This window comes from Pinus tabuliformis, chromosome 1_1 (genome assembly GCF_031772625.1).
Source record: "Pinus tabuliformis cultivar Carrire ecotype Pingquan chromosome 1_1, CPIR1, whole genome shotgun sequence".
NCBI classification, from domain to species: Eukaryota; Viridiplantae; Streptophyta; class Pinopsida; order Pinales; family Pinaceae; genus Pinus; species Pinus tabuliformis.
The window spans coordinates 887,982,234-887,999,510 of NC_142297.1; positions in this window are offsets into that span (position 1 = coordinate 887,982,234).

Here is a 17,277-nt window from a genome sequence, read left to right on the forward strand (position 1 = left end):
CCACATGGTTGCAGACCCATACTTAGAAAAGGGCAAGGTGAAAAGTGAGACTGTCAGGCATAATAGAAGGGGGCTATGCCCATAACCACTAACCTCACATCTCAATCGTCCAACCCCCAAATTATAATAATCTCGACCGTCAATCCAAAAGTGGTCACTATGATCATATTGGAGTCCAAGTGTTGGTTAGTTTACTTGGAACAATTTAGAATCTTTGATCAGGAAAGATGTAGGTTACCCTGCTTTGATATGCATAAGCTATCCGACAAACTCGAGCCTCGCAAATGGATATTAAAGTCATAATGTGAGGGGTTCATTCAAGTTAACATTAACTATTTACAATGTAATATAGGCGAGTGAATTATGTAGCCATAATGATCATCCATGACACCTATACAACTAATAATACTGATGTTATTATTACCATGGTGATGTAATAAATGGAGGAGAAGGAACATTACTGACCAGCAGGGTAAGGTTAATATAAAGTGAAAAGAAAAATTATGATTGTAGGTTCTTATAGGAGGATGTTACATGGCCTCATTGCAAAGTCAATGCAAAGTAGAAGTGATGTCAAGCCCATGCCAATTTGTATATTTGTTGACCCCAAGCCAAAGTTTTCTATAGGAAAATTCACAAACAACAAAAGCTAGAGCAATGTGGTTGGATGTGTGGATATCCATGTTTTAGGTATTTCTATATTTTAAATGGAACTAAAGGATTGGTTGGCACACTCTTTTCAATGGTTATTATGCCTATACTTCTTATCGTTGTTGTATTTAATTAAGATATGCATTTCTAACGAAGGCCTTGTTTGTGTTCTTAGTTTGTATGATAAAGCAAAAGATTAGTCGGCCCATTACATGCACTAATTTGGATAGTATTTTATTTTATGACTATAATATTTATTCATTTCGAAAAAATAAGTTTTCAAAGGTAAATTAAGAATCACTTGTTTGTGTAAATAAATAATTTTTCGGAGGATAAATTTGTTATGTTTAATTTTATTTTGTAAAATAAATAATGATGAGTCTATGAAACCAAATAAAAGAGGTCATGTTTTGACACTGACATGGATATTGGAAAATGTTGTCACTAATGTTGAAGCAAAATGGGATAATCTTTGGTGTATTCCAAGGTAGAAATTAGGTCTTCATGGAAAGATAAAAAGGGGAAAACCATTGGCTAAGGTGTGAAATGAAGGAATTTCATTAGACCTAAAATTTGTGGTCAAAACCTCAAAATTGAGAAAACCTCAAATTTAGCCAAAAATTAGAGAATGAAGCCAAAACCTCATATTTAATGAAAAGGATCAAAATTTGGATTAAACATAATGGCTCACAAACCAAATGTTTTATGAACCCCTATCATTAGTTAACAAATGGAAAAACCACCATGAGTTGATAGCTTATCTTTTAGAGGGGCTGATAAATCATCTTTTTACAAATGCATAATATGACAAATCACTCGATACTCAGTATGTGTTAAAACCCTTAATCAAGCCCTTATTTGTGGAAGATTAAGGTCAGTGCCTAAATACTAAGTTCTCTCAAAATCATTGGAAATTCTAGGGGCTAATATTCACATGTGGGCTAATTTTCAATGCTCTTTCCAAAAGATAGATCTGCTAATTTCCATTTTTTCAAAAAATTATTCCACCTAGAGTTTACAATATAAAATAATTTTACCCTAAAAATCATACAAAAATTATAAATACTATATAAAATCATTATAACTTTGTACATTAAAAAAAAAGTAGAGAACTATTTTATACATTGTATGTTAGGGACTAGTAACATTCGCTAAGATTTCTAAACTTTTAGATAAGTTTCCATTCTTAAAATTTTCCTTGCATGAAATCTTGGCATATTACAAGTTTAAAAATTATGCAAAGTCATAGATTAATCGATATCTATTATGGGAGTAGCCTTCTTTCAACTACTCTATCTCTATGGAAATAACTCAAAATTTGAAGCTGCTAATGAATTCAGACTAAAACAATAGACATGAATTTCTTCTACTCAATCTGCGGATAAGAAAACATACAATAGAAACACATGTAGTCATTCAATCACAATGAACACATTATTTTTACTCGAGAACCTAATTGGGAAAAACCCTCCTCTACGATCTATTACAATGGTAGCTTCAATCCTTGAAGCCAATCTGCACTACAATATTGATCTTCTCCTCAGTCTGCTCTATCCAATACTTAGCCAAAATAGGCCTCTTGCTTCCTCCTATTTCCTTGTGTAATTCTTGCTCTTGAAGAATATGTATAACTCTTATTTTCTTTCACAATCCCAAGAGAATTTCTCACCTTCTACATGAAAACTCTGTACATTCACTAGTTTACAATGATAACTACAATTATGCCTTTTCTCTCCACTCAACTAGGCAATTTGATTGGCATGCATAACTAGGGCTATTTTTTGTAAATTGACTAGTTAACAAAGAGATCAGTGAGTTAGCAATAGTTACAACTACTCAAGTGAACTCCTATTGACTCTATTCATGACTAGATCTCAGATAATTGAGTTTGACTAGACCCCTACTGACGATGATAGACATTTCATCAAACATGTCACAAATATGCAATCTATAGGTCATAACAACAGATCTGAGCATAGGGGTATCATACTTATCTGAGAATCACTAAGAAGCATTGATGCCTTATCACAATAGCTGTATTATCATATATTAGGTCATATATTCAATGTACATTAATTTACTAATCAAAACATGATGAGAGACATACATCGAATTTGTCATAAAACATACTCATAACCAATATATAACCAACAAAAATAACAAGGATATAACATCCATAAAATCCACATATAAGCCAATAAATTTACACATAAAATACCAAGGAGAAGGATCTATTATTAATGAATGCATAGGCCGACCAGGTATGGGACTTCCACAAAACACCCAATCGTAGATTGGGCTGAACCAAATCCCTCTTTCAGCTAATCACACTTGTCCCATATTTCAAGAATGAATGTGAGATCTCATTAAACAAATCCAACAAAACCGAACCAGGGCTTTCAAATGTAAAACTATCTCAACTCTCAACCAGTGATTCCACCTCATGGCCAGACCTCACTAACTTTCCCCAGATTTGTCTTCACCCAAGCTGTCGAGGGCTCCAGAGCATTTGTTCCAACCAAGGATTCCAGGACTAGTAACCCAACCCATTACTATTGTCGACCTCTAGAGTGTTTGTCCAACCAAGGCTCTGGGACTAGTAACTGAACCCACTAAGGGCTTCAGAGCGTTTGCCCAACTAAGCCTCTAGGACTAGTAACTTAATCCAAGTTGTTACAAGGCTTCCAAAGCGTTTGTCCAAACAAGGCTCCAAGATCTAATAACTCAACCCACAACCAAAGGAATATGAGAACCAACCAGAAAACAAAAGTAAAACCCACAACACCATAGCTATCCAGGAAATGGTAAGGTTAGGCAAAACCACTATCAATCCAAGCAATTCTCCATGCCAATGACATATCATAGCCAAATAAGCACACGTGTATGCCATGCATGCCAAAACTAGCAAGGAAATCATACATGCAACTCGGTACTTGCAAGCAAAACCCATTGTAGTTATTGATCCTAATGTCCTCTTGCACTTTCCTACTTTTTCTTTGCCTTCTTGCTCAAAATCCGAAATATGCCACACTCCTCCAATAATGCTCCAAGAAAACTCAAAGTGTTCAAGAGTATGAGAGAGAGCTTCAAAACTGAATTGACAAAAGTCTATGAACTTATCCTCAAAATTCTTGTTTATCAATTATGCCTCTATTTTCTCTAATTTCCTTCATTTTCCTCCTCACATGCAACATGTGACCTTTCACCTTCATTTTCTCATAATTTCCATTATTTTCATAAATAAAATGTCAGTTAATGCCTCATGCATTTCCAAAGTCTTTACTATTGCATGTCATTTTCCTTTAGCCATAATAAACCAAATGAACACCCACTAGGATGCTTTTCCCACCATTCAACCTGGAATATGTGTCTCATGAATTTGTCTTATACTTTTTACATGAATTTTTAAACAAAGTTGTTACACTAATAACTTTGTAACCAACATGCAACGAATATTTATAAATATTAAATTCACGAAAATGAACGGAATCCATATATACGAATACTAATTCAATTCGTTGAAATTTAATTATTAGAAGTGATATCTCAAACGTTATTAAGTAATTGAAGAACAAGTAGAAGGAAATGGGAGGCATGTTTTCATGCATACCAGCCAATTTTGCTTAGAAAAAAAGGTTGTTCAATACTTAAACAGGTCTCCGTCGTGCAAGAAAGCTTCCTTTTCATTTATCAGCCCTCAACAATGACTATGGAGTAGTTTTTTGAGAGAAAAAGTGACAGGGAGGGAGGAACAAACTTGCCGAATATCCCTAAATATTTGTGCAGAGAGTGAAAATGGCATGTTGAATGACGAAGATCCAGGATTAGTGATCAATTATTGTCAGAGTAATGGTGAGAGCCGACGTGGATGACCATGGTTAGATTGTATACAAATAAAAACAAACACGTCTAATAAAAAACAATCTTCATTACGAACATTTCCAATAAAATACACCACATAAATGATGATTATGATGATTGTTCTTATTGGGGTGACGTGTTAGGAACATATTTGGATAGGGTAGTTCCTATTTCCACCTCCATAGCAAAGTTAATGCTATGTCCTTACCCCCTCTGACAGTGGCAGACGACCTCCTTGACGTCATGGCGCCCTTACATGCTCGACCATGGATCATGGCATGCATCCCTCTCCGGCGATTACAGGTCACGCAGCTCCGGCGACTCTACCATTTGCCATGCTCCTACCCATCGACCCTGCCCGCCTCCACTTTGGCCTCCACTCTGGCATATTGATGAGGCACATTTACCAACCTGAGGCACATTTACGAACCTTACCAACCATCCTCCAGGAAATTCAAACTCCCGAGAATTCACGCATTGAACTCCGGCGAACAGAGGAGAGGTTACACTGTTTCCGGCAGCTCCTCTCGTGGGATTTCCCGTCAGTCGGTTGCCTCCGCCTTGACCGCCACCACCAGACCGTACACTCATTTGAATTTGGAAACCCGCCGAAACAAGAACTTGAACCCAGCCATTCATTATTCTAAATTGGTTTGAAATTTGAAATTGAAACCGCGCCATCTCAAGAATTCGGCGGTACATTTTCATTCAAGAAAGTTGAAGCTTCAGTCCAAAGACACCTTCGTCGAACACATCAGGGGCCTGCTGAGCGTTGTCCTGCAGGACGTGTAGTTGAAGCTTTCTTGCTCCTCGGCTCCCGGCATGGTACTGCAAAATATACACGTTGGAAGCTGCCAAACCAAGGTTTTGGATGAATTCTGCACCGCCAAATTGGGGGATCTTTACGCCTAAGAAGACAAAGACATCATCATTGAGATTTTAAAATCTCACCCATCAAATATCGTTGAGCAAAAATGCTCCTTCAAGGATCCAGTATCGCAGCAAAAAATGTATGCCAAAGAACAGATTCTGATCATGCCTTGGGTTAACAGCATCCGCGGATGTCCCACGTCCGTCAGCCTCGAGGTCGAGAAGCGCAAGAATAGAGTGCGCACTGAGCAAGCCATCACCGAGACTCATCAAACAACCAACTGCTAGTTTTTCCTTAACTCGACGAATTATTTTTATGGGATTTGTGATTTTTCTATGTTTAGAAAATATTTACAAGAATGTAAGCATTTCAGAGGTAAGTCGCTGCTCCTCCTCCATTGTAGTAATGTACTGGAGGAGTGACTTGAAGACCTGTAGCCTGTCATCGATGCAGACAAGTAGTGATCAATATGTGATGATATTTACAATCAAGCTTCACAAAAGCTTGATGGCTGGTTTTTGGGTATTTTTTATTTCTCCCCAATGAAAACTATACAAATCTTAAATTTCTATTGCGGAGGTGTATCATGTATTTGTATCTATAGGGAACACCGCTATAACTTCAACCACTATAAATATCTCTCTTATAAAAACACTTATTTGAAAAAAAATCATAAACAAGCAGAAAAACTTTGATGTACATCTTCATTTTGGTGGTCACGTTAACCTGGATTTATGTTATTTTTTTATATTTATTTCTTTCATTTAGATTGAATATATATATATATCGGATCGGATGTTTGCTAGAACTAGAACTGTCAAGCGGAGACATAATTCTATAACATCTGATTTTCAATCAACATAAGGTGTTACGTTAGAAATAAAGTTTTGATACGAGGAAAATTTATTTTAATATTTATAATTATTGAAAAACAAGTAAAAAAAAATCAAGATAATCTCTGATGGCAAGTTTTAATTATTAAAAAGGTACTCACTTGAAAGTGTTACTGTTTCATATGGAAATTTTGATATTTTAAAAATTATTCTAATATAATTACTTAAAGAAGAGTAAGAAAATGTTAATTAAAAAAATTATTTTTTTATTATTGATTTATTTTGTTACTATGAAATATCAATATGTATTAATATATCATTGTATATTAAAATGAAAAATTATTTTCTTTAGATGTTTAGATAAAAATGTTATAAAACTTATTTTAATATTTATATTATTAAAACAAGATATGAAATAATTACAACAAATTGTTGTCGGTTCAGAGAGTGTTGTCTTTTTCAATTATTTGGTTATTTAGTTAATAATTAGTCATTAGTCATTCACTTAATTAGAATCATTATTTTATATTGTGAAGACAAATTTTTCTTATCAATATCAATTTAAAATGTTAGATAAAATTGTTTTATATTACAAAATATTTTTTTCATAATAAATATATTTATCTTATTTAATAAGTATATAGATAAATTTATGAGAAAAGTATTATAAAGTTTTACAAGAATACTATAAAGCAATGTTAGGTATAAAGCAATGTTAGATATCATGTACGTAAATAGATCTAACACCAAATTGTTATGTTCTCCTAATTGAATACTTGACTTTATTTATTTATTATTATTGTTTTTTAATTCGAGAATAATTTTATAAAGACATTTAGTAAGGTTTGTCTCAACATAAACACTAGATTTATGTGCACAATCTAACCACCGCTCTCTCAATCTCACCATAGCTCTCTCAAGACATGATTTTATGTAGGTATCCAAAGTATTCCCACTGTTAAATATAAAATTGATAAATACTAGAAATGTAATGGCCAAGTGGGGAGGAAAAATCAAATTGACATTCTAATAATTGACATAGAGTTAGAATTAAATTATATAAACCAAGGGTTTATTAAAAGTTTTACTCCTACCAAAAAACATGGACCCTCCTCAAACACTTTCTCATGATTATCATGATTATAGAACTAACCAATAAAAAAACCTTTGGAATAATGGAGGACCTCCCAATTGTTTGTCCAAGTTGAGTGGGTCCATTGGTACAAAGCCAATGAAGTAGGTGAATACCCATTAAATATGCAAAAACCACATCGATTTTAAACATTGAATGTAGATGGGGGGATATTTCATGCTCAGATGTCCACTTTTCTCCTCTTCATCTTTGTCCACTATATGTGCACCAACAAAAGAGGGGATTAATGAGTTAAAGTGGACTATTTTTTTCCTGACCACATCTTTAGAAGACACAGGTTTGGAGGTTGGAGGACCCCTAAAAATAGGCATTCCTCCACACAAACATAGCACCAAAAAGAGAGTTGAATATTTACCATGTAATAGATATAGAATGGATTTTGATCCTCAAGTTGTTTTCCTTCATAGAGAAAACATTGAGCCACATGAATTCCTTGTGGTAGCTCCAACTTGGGCTTGATATCCACCACAAAATCAATAGAAGTTACCCATAGATAAATGATTTTCCTAGAAAGCGTTTATCATTGGCTAAAATATTATTGTGGCATTAGAAACTAGTGCCTTGTTAGTATCCTTGAGAGCAAGCTAAATTGGCATATATTTTTCATATAGGCATTGCATCAAACACTTTGAATATAAATGTTTCATGAATCCCTTTGCATGGATCTTGAATACCAAATTGTATTACAACCACCAACACCAAAAAAGTGTTGAGAAACCATGGCCTCCTTCTATCCATGAGCACTTTCACAAACCTTGGTAGAAGAAACCCTCCACTGAACAAGAAGAGTACCTAGTACCAACCTCCTTCCAACTAAAAATTCATAAATGGTAACAACCTATGGAAAATAGATTATGTCTCAACCTTTGACAAGACTTGTCCCGTTGTCACCTTTATGAGATAAATAATGATTGATACTATCCCCTTTTGTTGGAAAAACTTGACCCTGTGCAAACCAATATGTAAGATCTCATTCATTTTAAAAACATTAGACACAATCTTAATTCATTGTAATAACCACCCATCTATCACCACTAAGGCTCTCATCCTTTGAAAAAGAATGGACTCATTATCAATCAATGGAAATACTCATCCTAGTATCACAAACCCTCCAACAAGTTCCTTTTAATGGTTTTGTTTACCTATTTTAAACAGTTCTCATTCTAAAATGGTTATATGAGGCAATAAAATTTGCATCTAGTGGAATACATCCAAGGTATTAATTTTGAAAGGCTATTCCCCCACGACGGGTGCCCATTGTTGACAGATGTCAGCATGCATTCATGGCTGGAAGTGATCAGCATCCATATGGACACAATGATATCCCTCTAACATGCTTGGAAGAACGTTGAAATGACATCCACAATGTTGAAATCTCAGCCATCCTACATTATCGTTCATTCGCCATGTGGGATCATAATGGCTGTTCATGATAGTTAGTAGTGGTTTTGTGTGATGGAGGATGAGGGTGGTGTCATGGCATGCTGACGCCCTCCCTCAAGTTTATTTCTATCCAACTCCACCTCAATTGGAAGTAAGTGATATGAGCAAATGTTGGGTGTAAGTTTAATGTAGAACAAATATTCCTTTGATGTTGCTTCTTTCATCACACTCGGTCATTGGCCTGTTCCTGAGTATTTTATGGTTGTCTTGGAGGTGGAACTTTGGCATGCAATTGGGTGGACTCTCATCCCTCCCAAACCTCCAGTTTTTGCAGGATGATTTTGGCACCTGTAATGGCCTCCTAGGCTCACAATATTTTTCTGACCCTCCAAAAACCTTATATGTTTCCTTATCCTACGTGAGATGTAGTTCCAGAGAGCCATGGATCGATTTGGTTCATCAATTTCCCTACTTTTAAGTCTATGGAGAAATTTGATAAGAGACGGTGAAATGGGAGCAGACTGATAGAGCTCCATGGGAGAAATTGGGATGAGCTCAATAACTGAAAAATATCATGTAAATTTGTGGCTTTTGAATTCCACTCTCTGGCTCATAAACACACATGGTATGCACCACGACACAATCGATTTCAATTTACCATGTCTAGTTTTCTCATGGTACCATGATGGTGTTGGTTGGAACCACACAAAACACCCTCTCTGCACATAATTTGGAAAAACTACTTGTTGAACATTGGAAAAGGTATGTAATTACCACTTATTTCTTTATCTTTTCCTTTAATTCATAACTTCTTTACATTCTAAAGATGGTCATATGTTAAAGGATTATGATAAAATTAAGGGGATTTGTGATTGATGTAAAATGATTAATTAGTGTCTTTTTCTATGCAGAAAGTGAAGAAAATGGAAAATCACTATTCCGAAGGAAAAGACAAAGCAAAACCAATTGTCGTCCCTTTGATAGGAAACCACATCCAGATGAGGAAATCAAGATCAGAGCGCATGGACCAGGAAAAGGAGGAAGAAACGTGGTATCAGCGCAAGAGGACGAAATAATAACTGAAGATTAAAGATATGGCGAATCCCTTAGGATCCTTTGATCTTGAGGGATCGCTACCTCAAGACTTATCTGTATTTCTGATATTTCCACCTGGCCACTATAAAAAGGGACAGCGCTGCTAGCCTAAGGAGCGAATATATGGGTGTTGATTTGCAGAAATTACTGTTGTAATCTAAACTTTGATCATCGACTCTCTTTAAAGAGCGATAGCTGTAACTTTTCCTTTACGATTAGTATATAACTTCGTTGCTGTTTCGTCATCTGATCTTGGAGTAACCGTAGCAGTGCGTCCCTGGTGGCTAAGGGCCCGGTCCTAGTGGATCACTTGCTTTCTGTATCATTATTTTCCGATTACAGTTGTGTGTGGTTTGGTTTCCTTTTCATTCCTTTAAATTCGCTTTATTCAGAAATCTTCTGTTCCTTAACATTTCATTGACTTTCTTTGTTATATCGAATTCATAATTGGAATAGCAGGACTATTATTTGCAACTAGAAATGTTATGTTGTTCATTATGCTATAATATTGCATTGTCTAATATTGTTGTTCATTCACAAGTTGACATTGTTGTTCATTTACAGATTGATATTGCTGTTCATTTACAGATTGACATTGTTGTTCATCTGCAGATTGGTATTGTTGTTCATTTAGCTACGGTTCACTCACAATTGTGATTGTTGTTCCTTTGATTACTGTTCCATTATTATTGCAATTGTTGTTCCTTTATAACTGTGGATAATACTCATTATGCTAGAATAAGATTACTGATTCTACATTCCTTGTGTGTTTACATTTGATTAAGTTTGCTATTGAATATTTCGTAGAATTACTTGGGTTTGCTGTTCCTTTCTAGATTCCTGTTCAAATTCCTTTGTTAGTTAAAGTTCAATTCCTTTTCGTTAATATTGCTGCTTAATTAAGTTCTGTAGATTAAGCTTTGCTGTTTGATCTTTTCAATAGATTAATTGTTGTTCCTTTTGTACAATTTCCATATACAGAAATTGCGCATATACGGAACCTGTACATATACATAAGATGTGCGCATATACAGAAATTGGGCATATACGGAAATTGTGCATATACGGAAGATATGCGCATATAAGGAAATTGTGCATATACAGAAGATATGCGCATATCTTCTGTATATCCCTAACTTTCCTGTATGTGCATATCTTCCGTATATGCACTTCGTTCATGTATCTGCATCGTATATGCGCAGATTCCATATACAGAAATTGGGCATATACGGAAGATATGCACATGTCTTCCGTATATCCCTAACTTTCCTGTATGTGCATATCTTCTGTATATGCACGTTGTTCATGTATCTGCATAGCAGGTGCGCAGATTCCATGTATAAGAATTGCGCATATACGGAAATTGTGCATATATGCCCAATTTCTGTATATGCTCATATCTTCCGTATATGCCCAATTTCCATATATGCACAATTCCTGTATATGGAATCTGTGCATCTGCGATACAGATATATGTTACGTATATGCACAGTTTCCGTATATCCGCAATTTCTGTATATGGAATTTGTGCATCTATGACGCAGATACATAAACAACGTGCATATATGGGAGATATGCACATAGAGGAAAGTTAGGGATATACGGAAGACATGTGCATATCTTCCGTATATGCCCAATTTCCATATATGGGCACATCTTCTGTATATGCACAGTTTTTGTATATGCATAATTTTTGTATACGGAAATTGTACATATCTTCGTTTATGTATCTGCATCGTATATGCGCAAATTCAATATACAGAAATTGCGCATATACGGAAACTGTGCATATACGGAAGATGTGCGCATATATGGAAATTGCGCATATACGAAAGATATGCGCATGTCTTCCATATATCCTTAACTTTCCTGTATGTGCATATCTTCTGTATATGCACGTCGTTCATGTATCTGCATCGTATATGCGCAAATTCAATATACAGAAATTGCGCATATACGGAAACTGTGCATATACAGAAGATATGCGCATATATGGAAATTGCGCATATACGGAAGATATGCGCATGTCTTCCGTATATCCCTAACTTTTCTGTATGTGCATATCTTCCATATATGCACGTCGTTCATGTATCTACATCGCAGATGCGCAAATTCCATATACAGAAATTGCGCATATAAGGAAATTGGGCATATACGGAAGATGTGCGTATATACGGAAATTGGGAATATACGGAAGATATGCACATATGTTCCGTATATCCCTAACTTTCTTGTATGTGCATATACGGAAACTGTGCATATACGGAAATTGCGCATATACGGAAGATATGTGCATATCTTCCGTATATGCCCAATTTCCGTATATGTGCAATTTTTGTATATGGAATTTGCGCATCTACGATACATATACATGAACGATGTGCATATACAGAAGATATGCACATACAGGAAAGTTAGGGATATATGGAAGATATACGCATATCTTCCGTATATGCGCACATCTTCCGTATATGCCCAATTTCTGTCTATGCGCAATTTTTGTATATGGAATTTGCGCATCTGTGGTGCAGATACATGAACGACGTGCATATACAGAAGATATGCACATACAAGAAATTTAGGGATATACGGAAGACATGTGCAATTTTTGTATATGGAAATTGTACATATCTTCGTTTATGTATCTGCATCGTATATGTGCAAATTCAATATAAAGAAATTGCGCATATACGGAAACTGTGCATATACGGAAGATATGCGCATATACGGAAATTGCGCATATACGGAAGATATGAGCATATCTTCCGTATATCCCTAACTTTCCTGTATGTGCATATCTTCCGTATATGCACGTCGTTTATTTATTTGCATCGTATATGCGCAAATTCAATATGTAGAAATTGCGCATATACGAAAACTGTGCATATACGGAAGATATGCGCATATACGGAAGATATGCACATGTCTTCCGTGTATCCCTAACTTTCCTGTATCTGCATATCTTCCGTATATGCACGTCGTTCATGTATCTGCATCGTAGATGCACAAATTCCATATACAGAAATTGCGCATATACGGAAATTGGGCATATACGGAAGATGTGCGCATATACGGAAATTGGGCATATACGGAAGATATGCGCATATCTTCCGTATATTCCTAACTTTCCTGTATGTGCATATACAGAAACTGTGCATATACGGAAGATATGCGCATATACGGAAATTGGGCATATACGGAAGATATGCGCATATCTTCTGTATATGCCCAATTTTCATATATGCACAATTTCTGTATATGGAATCTGCGCATATACAATGCAGATACATGAACGACGTGCATATACGGAAGATATGCACATACAGGAAAGTTAGGGATATACGGAAGACATGCGCATATCTTCCATATATTCCCAATTTCCGTATATGCGCACATCTTTCGTATATGCACAGTTTCCATATATGCGCAATTTATGTATATTGAATTGGCGCATATATGATGCAGATACATAAATGACGTACATATACGGAAGATATGCACATACAGGAAAGTTAGGGATATACGGAAGACATGCGCATATCTTCCGTATATGCCCAATTTCCGTATATGTGTACATCTTCCGTATATGCACAGTTTCTGTATATCTGCAATTCCTGTATATGGAATTTGTACATATATTCGTTTATGTATCTGCATCGTATACGTGCAAATTCCATATACAGGAATTATGCATATACGGAAATTGCGCATATACGGAAATTGGGAATATACGGAAGATATGCGCATATCTCCCTCTCATACTCGGATGAATGCTGTGATGACATGACTGCAAGGTGAGCTGTGATTAGGCTGCCCCTTTGATGATGGTGTGAGGCTGGGTGCCTTTGTAGTATCTGTTACCAAGGGGAAAAAATGAAACAGGGAATGTTAGGAAGGGAGTGATGAAATGGGAATAGGGGTTATAGGGAGAAATTTGTTAGGGATGTGGGAGGAGTTTGGGATTTTTGATAGGGTAGGGTTTGGGGTTTCTATTGAGCAATAGGAGGGGAAAGGGAATATGATTTTGGTAGTGTTAGGGCAGTGGTGATAGGAAAAATGGCATAGGGGAACAAGGGAAAAAGATAAGGAAGGGAAAAGGGGACCTTGGCATCAACAATACAATTGCACAACCCTAGCAAAATGGTCTCTTGGTGTCTTCATATGGTTGCCCTGGGTGTGCGCCGCGCGCGTTACAACTTTGAATTTACTGTAATTTTGGTTGCTTAAGAGAAATATTGGTTTTAGGTTTCTTTAATCTAACCCTTTTCAACGTTTACAACAATAAATTAATTTAAAGTTCAAATGTTTTTAAATATTTTTCTAATTATTTGAGTATATTTTTGAAATATAAAAAAATTATAATAAAAACAATAATTCTTAATCAAAAGTTTAATTTTTATTTTAGGTTTATTAAAAAATATTTATTAAAAAAAATAATACATTTTATTCAAATTTATGTTTCATCACCTCCTAAGCTTAATGGTTTTTTAAATGTTTATCAATTAATTACCAACAACAAAGAAGCTTTTAGCAAATATCTAATTCATAACACTATATTTAACAAACAATTAATTCATGACATTGTATTAATTAATTATATGATAACAATGATGATTAAAGTCCACTAAGACCACAAGAAAGAATGAGCTTTGAGTTATAAAAAGTAGGTAAGTTGTCTAATTACTAGTGTCTGCCTTGATTTGATTTCCAATAAAATTATAAGGGCTATGTAGTATCCATAAGTACTTCATAAAGATAGCCGAAGAAGAAACGAAACTTACACGGTACACCTTTATATAATATAAATAATATTATTAAAAACCAAGATCGATCTATCTTAAGTAAGCATCTATCAATCTATGAGAGGAACAAAACTTTCAGAACTTTGCACTAAACAAGAGTTTTTCACATTTAGAGATTTGATCCCTTTCGGTTTTTGGTTGATTCTGGGTTAAGATGGATATACTCTCGTAGAAAATAAATTTATAGTTTAGTTGATTTTTCCAATTATAACAATATGGGATCTCTCATGAAATAAGTATTTTGATGTTTATCATGTATTAATGCCTTATAGTATTTATAATCGATTTAATTTGTAAAATTGCATTAGTTATGCGTGGATTTCATTTTTTTCTCTCTTCATCTAATTTTGTAATAGCCTTTAAACAGACTCCATGATAGTAGAGATGTTCTCATAAGCCTTTCGTTATATTTAAACAATAATAATAAAATACTTCCGTTAAAAAGAAATACAAATAAACTTTAAACTAAAAAATACATTAGTTTTAGAGTAAATTTACATTTATATTTTGGAATTAAAATTAGAAATAAAAAAAATTGTTGATTTTATTACATTATAATAATAATAATAATAATAATAAAATTTCTTTTTAATTATACATTTCTTATAAAAACATATGACAAAATGTGTGCTTAGTTTATGACAAGAAAATTCATAAAGACTTATTTATGCTAATGGTTTTTCTTAACCATTATATTAGAAAAATGTTTTTTTTATTGGTTGACAATAAACTAAAAAAATTGGAAGTATGTAGGATGTGTTCATAGTTCATTGCATAGATAGTAGTGAGATGATCTACAACATAGTATATAGGAGATGTTGTCACATGTCTAGGACAATAATAACAATAAAATCATAAATTAGTGTGTAGGAGGAGGGTAGAAAAAAAAAAGAGGATAGTTAACTTTCCTATCCTTCTTGAAATTAATTTTATAACCCATGATGTTTTAGTTAGACTACCCAACATCCAATGAAGTTACGAAAAGGATAGGGAAGGAGGTACCATGTTACCCTAAGCATGGGTTGTGTACCCTGTAGCAAGTCCTATTTGACTCCACAGTCTAAGGAGGGACCTTAGAGCTCTCATGCAAAGAAAATGGTCATGAGAAAAGAAGGGAAAATGTTCACTAGAGATACATTGTGTGTGAATTATGAACCATCACATGCTATAGAGTGATAACAACTTGTGAACCCACAAATAGTAGTTCGGCGTTTGAATACTAAACTACAGGACTTGTGGAAGAGTGACCTGAACAAAGGGAGAAAAACAATCCCTTAGGTCATGACAAGCCTATAAGGGAGTCCATGTTTAAAATATGTTACTGGTGGAAACTAGGGAGGGATCCATCAAAATGAGTCAAAGACCAAGAGGAAATCAATTGTTTGGTTGTATTTTGTGTGCAAAGAAATGGAGAGAAGGAGATTCATCAAGGTATTCTAGGAAGCAATGAAGGTGTTTTCTTATTCTATGCATTCCTTCAATGGGAATATTTCGTTGTGTCATGATCCTAGGTTCAGTTCTTGATGGGTAGCATTCATGTTTCTTGAACATGACGGAAAGAGAGTGGCCTTCATGCTTACACCACGTCGTTCATGTACCTGCATCGTATATGCGCAAATTCCATATACAGAAATTGCGCATATACGGAAATTGTGCATATACGGAAGATATCTTCCGTATATGCGCAATTTCCATATATGCGTAATTTCTGTAATGGAATTTGCACATATACGATGTAGATACATGAACGACGTGCATATACGGAAGATATGCACATATAGGAAAGTTAGGGATATACGGAAAATATGCGCATATCTTCCGTATATGCGCAATTTCCGTATATGCACAATTTCCGTATATGGAATTTGTACATATCTTCGTTCATGTATCTACATCGTATATGCACAAATTCCATATACAGAAATTGCGCATATATGGAAATTGTGCATATACGGAAGATATGCGCATATACGGAAATTGCGCATATACGGAAGATATGCGCATATCTTCCGTATATCCCTAACTTTCCTATATGTGCATATCTTCCGTATATGCACGTCGTTCATGTATTCTTCATGCTCGGTGTGTATGCATTCCAAACTTTTGAAAAAATAATAAATCCACATTAATTGCATGCTCCTGAGTGCAAGTTACTAGGTTGTTACACTACACAACCCTAATTTCTATTCCCAATGAACTTAGACAACTTATGAGAGTATAAATAAGGTTTATGTGATGGAGAAGGGGGAATTGACCATTTTTGTACCTTTATTTTGGAGCATTATATTGAAAATTTAACCTTGGATTTTATGGTTCTCTTCTACACAAACCTTTGTTTATAAAGTTGACTCTCTTACTCAAATTTGATATGTAATCCCTTATTGGTTTTCCTTTTCACATATAATGAGGAGTTGTAATTAAAGTTGAAGTCTATAAGTGGTCTAGGTTAGGAGGAACACAACCTTTGTTGATGAAGGCATTGGAATTATATCAAGTATTTCCCACACACATTAACACATGTGCACACACACACACACATGAAGCGATCTCTTCTCTCCCAAAAGAAACTATGTTGTAATTCATTTAATTATTAATTACATGATTTAGAAGAGAAATTAATTACTTGAT